Raw genomic sequence first — 12349 nt, 5'->3', positions numbered from 1 at the left:
TGGCCCAAAGCAATAAAATAGTGAAAGACAGTCAAAGATTTTTAATTTATTTTGCTATCAGGCCTCTACTGACATGTAAAAATGTGTAATAGTTGACCTCTGAACGTTGTTTTCTGCATTTTGAGGGGCAATTTTGCTACCCAACTAACATCTCTGGGTGTAAAAATACACATTCATGGGTTTTAGCTTTAGATTTTAGAGGGGGCGTGGGCCGTTATTTACATGTCCGGTCATGATCAAGATCGAACGCACGAGCCTTACGTCTGTATGTTGTATACGAACCGGGGGTTTTGAGCACCGGCGTGCCGGATCAAACGCACAATTGGTGATGTTCAGAGCTTTGCGGAACCTGGGTCCTTGTATGGCGGACCACTCACCGCTACGAGACCCTACTGTTCAACAGTCTACTGATTAACTTGATCTCAGTTCACGAATACATATGCAACTAGAGTTCCACGATCTCATACCTTCGCCAAATGATGTTAGCTTTTATGATTAAGAAATTATATATTAATCCCCCTAATTATGCAAATAGGATCCTCAATTGCATGAATTATATCTGTTGATCTTTTCTCCACCAAAAGACAGTCTTATCTTAACAAAGAATGCCATGATGACATTTCTCATAAATTATGCAAATGAGGTCCTTATTTGAATAAGTTATGTTTAATTATGTTCACCTTAACTTAACTTTCAAACACCCCAAGTATAAAATTCCAGGCAGTTACCACTATGCAATTATAATATTTTCTCATTAATTATGCAAATTAAGTCTTCATTTGCATAATTGATATCTGCCTGTGTTTCTCTCATTCTTAATAACATATGTCACAAGCTTGAACTTCCTAGTATGGAATGCAGCTGATAAATAGAATTTCCTCATTAATTATGCAAATTACATCCATATTTGCATAATTGTAATATCATTATGTCAAGCATCACTCAAGCTACCTACATACCAAAAATCACGATGATCCATCAATCGGTTCTTGAGTTATCCCCCTTTAAACATTTGTCCATTAACCCCCCCTGCAGTTCTAGAGCAAGCAACTAGGGGGCAAAAAATTATGTGACTTCATCCCCAGCACAAGAGCTATCTACCATCCAAATTTCGTCACCCTAGCATGTCTGGATCATGAGATATCAAAACCGGAAGTTCTGCTGCAGTACCATGACAAGCCGCCAGGTAGCCCAAAATCTAATCATTTTGAGGTCTCATCAAGACCTACCGACCTACCAAATATCAAGACAATCCATCAAGACCTACTCAAGTTATCGTGTTTACAGACAGACACACACACGAACGCCCCTGAAAACATAACCTTCTTGGCGAAGGTAACAATTACAAAATGAGGCGTAGACGTATTCCGACAGCGTACAGCTAACAACGTACGAATATGATCGTACTGTCAACAAAGCCTTACATATGGCATGTAGCTAGCGCCTTTATGTCACGTCGGCTGCCTTTCAAGTTTGTACGTACCGCCCTGCCCTGTGACGCCCGAACACTAGATTGGGTCGTCATCTCTCTCGCATCGGGCGCGTGTCAAGACTGTTAATGTTTAAGACAGAAATTATCTTAATCGCCTCCGCCGCAAACTTCCGCTGATTTTCTTAAGATCCATGCTCCGGTAACTCTCCAACTCCCCCCCCCCCGGAAATATCGTACAGTCCCTAAACCACAAACATAAACGTCCAAACATACAAACGCATATCTACTAGGTAACATCTCACTAATTTTATAGAACATGCAGCGGGATCCAATCTAGCAATGCAAAGGTACGCGTCGGATACACTTAAGTGCTTGATGTTTCGCGTCGACAGTCACATTGTTTGCACGTCAGTCTTTCTTGGCGATTAGCAGAGTTGTTCTGCCCGAAAAATAAGCCAAAGCCCAAACCTCCGGATGAAGAGTAACACATGACAATCCAGGTGCCCCAGTCCCGAAGTTTCATCATCGAGTATCGCGTTTCGTGAGCGGCAGACGTCAAAGGGTCTAATGTTACATATGGTGAGCTGATATGGTGGTCGGCCACGTTTCTCAAAAGGATCTTATGTTACATGATTCGTCACGGAGGCGGAGTCAACTGCTACCCTTTGCGTTATTTGGAAGACCAGTTCTGTCCTACCCGAGACATCCCATTCGCTTACTGTGCTGAGGTACTCTCCAAGCAGAGGTTGAATGGGAAGATTGTGACCTTTTTCTATGCCCCGTTTTTTTCTGACAGCCGGCCCATCCATCGGTGGCCAATTTGATACTGTCGGCCGGCTGGATACTGTCCGCGTGTTGGATACTATCTTTTTAGCCACCAAAAGATCTGCTTGGAGATTAGTGCTGAGGCAGGAAAGTAGGTCACTTCCCGCGAAGCTTGACCTCTTCACCCGGTCAATGGCCTCTCACAGGTAATTTTGCTGTGTAAGGGAACTCAAAACGCGTAGGTTTTCTCATCTAAATATTACAATTAGTATAATCAATGACATTATCTATTCACCAATCAATGGTTCCTAGTGATCAGAACGCCCCTCGCAACAATGTCTAAATGTTGATTGATGTACGTTCCGACTTCAAAAACCAAGACAGCCTCGCTCGGGGTACAGAAGCGAGTTGGAAGAACAATACTGCTGAAATCCTCCCGGCCGGTCCGCTGAGATTCCGGGGCGCAGGGCGCGCTGGGGCACTGGTCAGCGGCCATCGATCACTCACAGCACCGAGGAATTACCGGGGAGGTCGCGGTGGTTACCAGGCTAGCCAACCGACTTTGTCAGCGCGTCCGATGTTTGCTACTTTTAAAGGTAAGTCGTGTACCTTGCGTGAACTGAATCATTTTGTAACAACTTGTTGCGTGCTGCAGATTTAGTGAAATGGAGGCTTAAGGCTTCGGAAAAAGCAGGTAGGAATTCTTTTTTTCTTCTTTGTTTTTACATTCGGTCAAGAATCCAAATACAGTTTAACTATATCAAAATGAAATGTATCAGAACATAATTTTATAATGTTGTTGTTGTACCAGCGCTCATGCTAAATATTGATAAACTGACTGAACAAGTAAGTAAAGAATGTACTATATATTACAGGAAGTCTTCTTTGAATTTCATTCACCACTCAGATGTCCGATTTTTATGTCCCCTACCAACAATCGACACTCTCACCCAAGAAAAGATCGGTAGGCCTTTAGAAGAGTCGGTCTCGGGTTACCGGAAATACCTTGATCCCTTTGTGTTTGGCCTCAATTGTGCATGCATGGCGCTACATTTTACGAATTGGCAACGAATGAAGTATGTTATATACAAATTAAGTGCTTGAAGTAACGGCTATCACGGTCTCCAAATTCATTTACGTTGAAGCTTATTCAGGCTTGTGTTGAGCGGCTGTTGATTAAGTTTGGGGCTGAGGTAGGGAGTCTGATTATAGTATAGTTTGACTTGACTTGACTATTATATTATTAGTACTAGATAATTCGGTCAGGTAGGAATTCGGGTTTCTTCGCCGCCAGCTAGACGTTTTCCCTACGACGCGCACATATAATGTATGTTGTTTGTTTATAAGTGGGGGGGGGGGGTTGACCTACTTATTGACACAGTGAAGCCCACAAAAATGTAAACTGTGGTTTGCGTGCGGTCAAGTTAAATGGGCTTGCTTTCGTTTTCAGCTAGTATATCGTTGTAGTCTTCAATTTTTGCATGGTGTATATGAATTCAGTGTTTTGACCATGGGAAGTTAAGTACAAACTACAAAAGTGACCCGAACATGTTTTGATAATTATTATCGAAAAAAAAAACATGTAATGTGTCTGAAGGCACCGTCAATTTTGGGAATTTTTGTGGTTTATAATTGATTTTCGTCTTTTTGAAACAGCCTACTAATACCGATTTGTTATCTATAGGAGTATATTTTATCAGTCACCGTTTATGGGGTGTTGGTTTCCTATTACAGTTTGCTGTATCAATTATTTTCATCGGTATATTTTCGTCTGTGCCTATAGCCCGCTTTGTGAATTCTATGCTCCAGTGATAAACGAAGCATTGATAATCAGTGACTGATTATTACCCCAACAAGACAGGGGTCGGCATGAGCAGGTCTAAATGAACTGACAGAACTCAACACATTTACATGTGATAAGTGTTTACTCGCGGCTCTTTAAGTTCATTAGTGACGTTGGAGGAGAGTGATAGAAAATGTTCTAAAGGAATCCCCGTATTATAGTCATACTTTATTCTAGTTCGCTCTAGGTATTTTGTTGCTCGACAACATGTACGTGAGGTGATGATGCTGATTCCCTGGTTTAATGAGGTCACTATATCAACATTTCGTAGCCTACGCTATTCCTGTTTTTGTTAGTACTAATCTGTAAACTTCGGGTTCGGGAGAAAGAGTTTGTTACGACGGGTTTATTCTATTGATGGAACCTCAGTACAGTTGGTCACACGAGGCGGCGCTGGGTAAGAGCCGACGAGACCAGAGTTTTCCTTTTTAACTCTACGAACTACGAGGGAAACCCTAAGTTCACTTAAACGCTCGACGTGGCTTTCCGGCTGAAGTTGACTCTAGCCCGCAAAAGTTTAATATTTGGGGGCCCGCATGCCCTTTTCCGTAGAGCGTAATCGGCCGTTTTAATTCTACGTAGAGCGTAGACGGACCGCTCTAATTTAATGTAGAGCGTAATTGGCGCATTTTGCGCAGAGCGTATTCGCTATTTTAATTCTACGTAATGCGTTGTAGCCACTTGTAATTTATCGTAAAGCGTAATCGAGAGGTTTCGGATTTCAGCGTAGAGCGTTGTCAGGGGTTATTTGGCCCGGGGTAGCTTCGGTGGTACGGGTTTCCCGGGTTCTCAGAGTCCGTCGGAGGTTTCTTCTCCTCGATTCGTACACTTTTCTCTCGTTCATTTCCATTCCTCCCGCTACCCACTTTTGACATTGTCAGCATAATATGCAGTGGTCGATTGTTTGAAACGTTGAGATGTCAACTTCAGGTTAGACTTCTTGGTGAATTGAATAACCCTAACGTTGGAATTTTGGTTTATGTAAAGTTTGAGCCACCTGACGCCCAGTTCCGCCGGGTTTTCAACGGCCTTACCCTTAATTCTTTCCGTCAAGGCTCTTCTGTCCAGTAACCCCGGGCGTTGTTTTTTCTTGTCTTTCCAGTAAACCTCAGACATGCAGCGAGGGATACCCTACTGTTCTACACTGAACACCGGTGCCGGCATATAAGGTTATGCCCTGTCCGCGCTAAACTGCCCGCACCTGCCAACGACGCAGGGTTCCGAACTGTGAGACCATCTCAGTGCACGGAGGCAGTTTCAGTACGTCGTATTCTCATCTCTAGGTCAACGCGTACGCCATTTTGATTTTAACAACTTAATACTATTCACACAATTGCAACTTGATGTTATTTCCCCGTATACTGTAAGGTCCAAGTTTCACATCCGCGGTCAAGCTGAACGCTGTCGAACTGTGCGGAATAACGCAACCCTAGAATGCAACAAACTTTGCTAACCTGTTCTACACTGTTTCTTTCAGCTCTACATGACGACAAACACAGCAGTTACTCAATAATACAATCAAGAAGTGGAACAAAATACCAGGTGAGTGCCTAACCATCCTTATTTCATCATCATGCAATATTGTACATAACCACGATGGTTAGGCAATGTTCGCATATCTATAGTACTTCTTTCATGAAAAGCTGTGTGTTTTGAAATACGGTACCATATTTACTATGATGTCATTGCTGGGAAAAAAGTGTAGCCTGGGTGCCAGGTGCCAGGCCCCTGTGCCACGATACTCAATTCAGTCAGGGAAATCTCACGCCTGGAACACAGAATTTGCAGCCGAGGTCTAATTTATACGTCTAGATAAACTGAAGAAGGAAGCCAGCTCCGAAACTGTGGCGTGTTGGGCAGTATAGAGGCCTGGTCAAGAGTCTCAGAAAGAAGAAGCACTTTCTTTATTTTAAGCAAGGAGTTAAGCTCCTTGTTCTAAGTGCTGGGGTCTGGCACGCAGGCTATTCATAATTACCTGGCAGCAAAATCCCATACGGCATGTATACTTCATGATGTCGCAATTTTCATTGCCAGAAAATGTGTTATATATATGTGTCTGCTTCATTGCATTCTGTAAAATTAATCGACTCACATGCTTTGCATATTTACATTCATGACTCTAAATCTTGTTCATTTAAATTAATCAAAGCTGGCCAAAGTTGGCATAGATTCATTTATGCCCTTTTCTCTCTTTATACCCACAGGTAAACTTCGCCATGTCCACCCTGAGATGCAGACTACAGCAGGAGTTCACTGGCTAGCATGAAACCTTAGCATGAAACCTAGTCGTGGAAGGATTGGGGTGTGCATTCATGTTTTGCAGCCAAGAAAATTGAAAACAAGCATGGAATGCAACAGCATCATGAAAGCGAAGAAAATAGCAAAATAAAAAAGCAAGACTGACACAAACATACATGATAGAAAACACACAAGTGAATAAAATTCCTTACACAAAACATCACTGTTACACTACATGTGTCACACAGTAGAGTTATAAAAAACGACCAGCATCATATAGTTGCAACTAAAAACATATTCGAAGTATTATAAGCTTGAATATGCTGCTCCTGAGCAAGAAATTTGTTCTCTCTTGATAGAAGAAAACATATTTGAAATATCAATAAAGACAATCATTAATATTCTGTGTGCAAAAAGCCACAGTTTGCCCGAAAAGGTGCTATTGCATGCATGGTACCATAAGCCTTTCCTGCTTGTTCTGATGACCACAAGGCCGGAGGCTACCTCAAAACCAATTCCCTAGGGAATGCATTCATGCAATTTTTGAAATTCTTTCAAAGCGATCGCAGTACTTACACAAATGCCTCCGCCCCTGAGGCGTCGCCAAAAAAAATCAACAGGAAGAAAATAGGTTATACCAAAGGTTTAATACTATTTTCTGCAATGTAAGTCCTCCCAAACTCATCTGGTAGACACGTAGCTGTAAACATGGGAATATTTGGACGTACTTGTGAGACAGGGCTGGCGGCAATGTTGTACATGTACATGGGTGAAAAATCTTGATGGAAATCAGTGCAAAACACAATTAAAAGCCGTACACTTTTCATTTAAATTATGTTCATTTCTGGTGTAAAATTCATGTAGATGTTTGTTTAATTGCGTGTGGTTAGAAAAGTGTTGTAGATAGCCAGATGAGAATGCAGCTAACTAGTTTTTGCGGCTTTACACTGCTTTTGCACAAATTTTAACTGCATGTTACCAAAAAAATTATGGTTTTAACACGATTTTCAATCAGGATTTAAATGCAATTTATATGACTTTTGCAAGAGATATGAATGGATTAAAACCGTGTCTAAGATGCATGGGAACAGAAGTTAATTGAGATCTGTACTATAGTCAACCAGCCTACTAACCAACTACCGGTAACATCCGTGTCCCTAATATCACCAGGGTCCATAATATCGCCACCTTGAGAAATAGTGTGCTTAAAGATATTTTTGCTGCAACATACCCTAGGTATGTACATTTGATGTGTGCAGGAGTACATACCAAAAGTATGTTGCAGTAAAAATATTTTTAAGCACAATTTTTCTGAAGATGGCGATATTATGGACCCTGGTGATATTATGGACACAGATGTTACATAGCTGGCCAACAGACTAAGTGACTGATGACACTGAAAATTGAAGTAGACAAAAGTAAGTTTTGGTTGAGTCAATATTTGCTGTCAACTGAGTCCTGGTTTGACCCAGGAAAGTTTCCCTCCCATCCATGAATCCTGGTGTGCTGAAATTCGGTGTACAGAAAGTGCGAAATGGAACGAAATGGACGAAATGGAACGAAATGGAACGAAATGGAACAAAATGAAACTAAATACGTTGGAACGGCGACGTTAGTGCGTTTTTGCTATCTATTTCATTTCATTGTGCACATGTAAGGGACATGGCTGGTGATAAAATTCCTCCCCATGGGCATACCGCTAGGGCAGACCGAGACGCACACTTTGACTGCTCACCTCAAAACTCAATTAATTGTTTTTATAACGTACCTTATAACGTTGTGGTCACTTAATTCTTAACGTACCCTGATCCATCTTATAACGTTGTGGTCACTTTATTATTAACGTACCCTGATCCATCTTATAACGTTGCGGTTCTAAGAATACCATCTATCTTAACGTTGCTATTTGGACGTCGAGTGGACACTAGCATCGCCGTTCCCACGCACAAATGGCTTAACGGCTTTCCTTCATACATATTTCGTTTCAATTCGTTCCATTTCGTTCCATTTCGTTCCATTGCGCACTTTCTGGGGTCCCCTGAAATTGATATGCTCCTTGCTGCAGTGCAAACACGCACAAGTCAAGATTTATACACCACCTGGAGAGGTATTGGGACGAATCGATTACTCGGTAAGTGATTTTTGGTGTTCCTTCACTTCCCTCCACCAGAAATCACCCCAGCAGGTTTTATTACTTCTGTCAGATGACAGCAGGTTCACCAGGGCTGCCCCGGGGAAGATGCAATAAAAATTCAAAATGGAAGTTCTCTAAAAAAAACAAACCCCCAAGTCAAGAACTTTATATCATGTGATGCATGTAATACTGTGGTACTTTGAATGAGTTTCTTGAGCCCCTGTACATGTAGTTTAGATACTAAATAATTCTGGACAGAAATAAAACAATGTGGCAGTTTGCCAATCATGGAATTTAGATCTAGATATACATGTAGCTATATATATAGCAGGAAACTCAGAATACTGCTCTGAATGACTTACATGCAATAAAATGACAATCCAGTCCATCATTGAAAAACTAATGGAGAGACGTGACCTGCTACACTAACCTTCTAGTTATGATCTAAAGTGTCCAACCTGGATATTTGGAACTGCTTTTAAGGTTTATTCTTGAGTGAGCGATTCTTGAGTCTGGAATGTGCAGAGTTATGGTTTGTCCAGGGTTTGTCTTTATATTCTTGTCATTGGGGCAGCCTGATAAATGTAAAAGGGCAACATTCATCAGCCACAGAGGCTGCCTATGATATGTAGCATCCCAAGTGTGTTCTCCATTAAAACTGAGGTGCGAAAGGTTGGCATTTGGGAAGAACACTGGAAATAAATGCCAAAGGCCATACCAATTTCTTTTCTTGGTTCAGGAACATTTTCCAAGAACAAGTTAGCAATGTAAACAGAGATGAAGACTTTATTTAATGAAGTGCTTCCTGAAACTGTGTGTACCTGTTACCTGTCTGTACCTGTTACAGACTATTTAAGGTTGATTTTCTAGTTCAACAATGTTTAAGGATCCAAGAACCAAGAACACAAATTGCTGTGGCCAAAGACTCCCCATATCCTAACATACATGTACATGTAGCTTTTTTTTACCTCCGGGGTAGGAGACATCCTTCCGCGGAAGGTTTTTGTGAGAGATTTAGATTTTCATGTTCGCAGCTGTTTCTCGCGTTTGGGTGGACAGATTTTTTGGGGACTCGGTGTATGTTTTGCTATTGGGCTGTAGATGATGCACGTTCTTTTGTTTTGTTGTATATGTGTTTTCGGGCGTGAAAATGGTGCCTTTTGGTGGCCCCAGAACACCCCTTTGAGTGTAAAATAGGTCGCGACCGTTGACCTTTGGCATGTTTAAGCTATTCTCGGTCTGGCCCACGTATATGACCCCTCACACAGAGGGGTGTCCGGTCTCGATAAATTCTTTGTTTAAAACCCTATATAGAAATATACAATAAAAAGCCTGGAGGTATAAAATCTCAGATTTTACTTGTTTACCACTGTTTTAGGATATTTCATGCTTCTCTTGAAGCTAATTAACTACATGTACATCTATTAATGGTGCTTTTACAAAAACTTTGGTTTACCACCTCCAAACTATAAAACAAACTACATTTCCAATTGAGTATATACGTATGTAGTGCAAGTAAATTTCATCACCTCATGCTACATGTAGGTAATTTTGCATGTTGTATGCAACCATGGAGAAAAACTTATTCAAGCCCTATCTTCATTAACATTATTGCATTCTGTTGTTTTCAAGGTCTGAATTTACTTTAAATTGAAATTTATTTTACATTGAAATATGATCATATTTCAGGAGATATAACATTAAGTTTTCTTAGTCCTAAGCTAAATCTAAAATAACAAGGCTGCTTCTGTATGGTGGCGCCCTTCTTATTTGCAGCACTACACTTTCCACAAGTAGCTGTGTGTATTTTTTCCATTTAAATGACTAAATATATTCTACCTTATGCTTGTTCCAAATTAGTGCAAGAGCAATATTTATGGCTCCTCTTGAGTTCACTAAAGTAGAAGTAATGTAAGAGGAAACCACGGCAAACTATCATACTTTCTCCACAATTCCTGTGGTTAAAGTGATGGTGTAGATACCGTCTCAATCCCAAGACAGTTGCTCTTGATTTGCTGTGTGCGTCACCGCTATAATCTAGCCGTGGAAAACCATTTGATTTAATTTGGTTTTGCTCCGCGGGCGACGGATACATTACCATGATTCCGATGTACATAGATTAGGATGCCACACAAGAAGAAGGAATTAAGTTCATATCAGGGAAAAGTAATTGCTGTCAGGGTTTGATGCATGGGGAGACTTACCAACCACTGCAAGATCCACTTCCACCTCAACAAGATTAAGTAAATGAAGCAATTTTTAATTAAATTATTTTTTCCCATTTTGTCAGGTCAGTTTCAGTGTGCTCTTGTCATGTTTAATCTGGTTCTGATGCAGCAGAATCCTTCCGAATATAGTCTGCTGGTAAAATGAATTCAAGAGGAGTTTCTCAAATGACTTCGCATCCATCTACAGAAAGTCAAGGCAAATGTGTTTTAGACCAGCAAGGCACTACAGCATAACATATAAACTACAGTCGATGAGATGTTATTGCTTCAATTACCAGTGAAGGATACATGATAGTCATTAAAACAGCCAACTACGTGACTGTAAAGTATTGTCAGGTAGTTTTCAGGATGGTGCAAGCAAGAGTAGAATCTGAAATGTGTTAGATACATGTAGGTAATTTGAAATAGACTGAATGTACAGTCATTGAAACTGAAATATTGCCACTACTATAGCAAGAAAACCTACTTACGAATAAGTCTGTTTTAAGTTTGGTACATTGTAAGACAACTGCACAACTGAAGCAGGTAGCAGACAAAGTATTGACATGTTTTCAGAGGAAGATGTACATGTACATGTACAAAGGTGTACAGTTGTGAAAGGATTAACTTAAGAGTTGACTGTAACCTTTTCAAAATGTCAACCCAGAGAACAGATTGTAAGGTTTAAAACCACTCTCACACTGGGATTCATCCCTTGTTTCTTGATGTCCCTCAGATAGGACGTTAAATGGAGGTCCCATGTTTGGGAGAACCCCATGCATGTTAAAGAACCCACCACACTTATCGAAAAGAGTAGGGGACCTTCCTGGTGTGAGTGGTTCAAACCTTACAGTCATATGGCCACACCTGGGGTTGTATTAAAGGTCACCTTGCGATTAAGCCCCAAATAATTACTAAGCTCCTCACAGTTCAGCCCTTGGCTGTCCCACCCAATACAATACAATGAGATAAAAAAGAAAAAGAAGAGATTGAAATCAAAGGCTGATAGTTCCAAATTCAAGTAGCACCTAAAATCCCCTGATAACATGCCCCCTAGGTCCGCAGATAGAAGTAAACATCGACTTTTCACCAATGGGTCAAAGGTTCATTTGCATTAGGCCACACCAAGTAAATTTTATGGATGACGTCCGCGCGCGCATTGATTTTGGCCTGTTCCTAGGAAAAAAACCCAAGAATTTCCGCTTCCTGTAACTATGAACAAAGTCACGACAGTGCCGCAAATCGTCAGATTGACGTGAAATCCGTAACGCGAAAACATGACGACAACTGCTGTTTCACCTGATTTATTGCTGTTTTGATGATGAATAAAAGATTTCTTGCTTGTTACACTGTGTCACCTCATTCAATTTGTGTCCTAACATTTGTCGTCTCATAGTATATTTCTAATCTAGGCATCTTGTTTTTTAGGGCCCTTCTTGTTTTTTTCTCGCCCTCTCGCATTAGATTTAGGGTCTCCAAAGGACGTCATCCATAAAATTTACTTGGTGTGGCCTTATATTGAAAAGGCCTGCTTTTCCATATAAGCTGATGCTACCAAAATAAACAAGTCATTAATCTCTGGCAGTGTCAGTATTGATTTTGGGCTGTAGTGAATGGTGTGTTAGCTATCAGTGGGATATCAGCAAGCAGCTGTCCATGGTGCTGAACATGCTGCTGCTGTTACTGGTTCTAAAACTGTCCATACAAGAAGACAAGATGGAATGACATGA

General features: G+C 40.9%; 1 long non-coding RNA gene and 1 pseudogene across 1 annotated transcript; one reads left to right on the top strand and one right to left on the bottom strand.

The window, feature by feature from the left end:
- LOC109475167 overlaps positions 1–119 on the bottom strand; it is a 22135-nt pseudogene extending 22016 nt beyond the window's left edge.
- A 1224-nt stretch (positions 120–1343) lies between these two features.
- Positions 1344–6291, top strand: LOC109475707. The gene is made up of 4 exons (XR_002140564.1): positions 1344–2793; positions 5143–5300; positions 5518–5582; positions 6245–6291. It is a non-coding gene; the product is annotated as an uncharacterized LOC109475707 (long non-coding RNA).
- The last annotated feature ends 6058 nt before the right edge of the window (positions 6292–12349 follow it).

The sequence above is a fragment of the Branchiostoma belcheri genome, unplaced genomic scaffold, assembly GCF_001625305.1.
Source record: "Branchiostoma belcheri isolate BF01 breed outbred unplaced genomic scaffold, Haploidv18h27 scaffold103, whole genome shotgun sequence".
NCBI classification, from domain to species: domain Eukaryota; kingdom Metazoa; phylum Chordata; class Leptocardii; order Amphioxiformes; family Branchiostomatidae; genus Branchiostoma; species Branchiostoma belcheri.
This window is presented reverse-complemented; position numbering and strand designations above follow the sequence as displayed.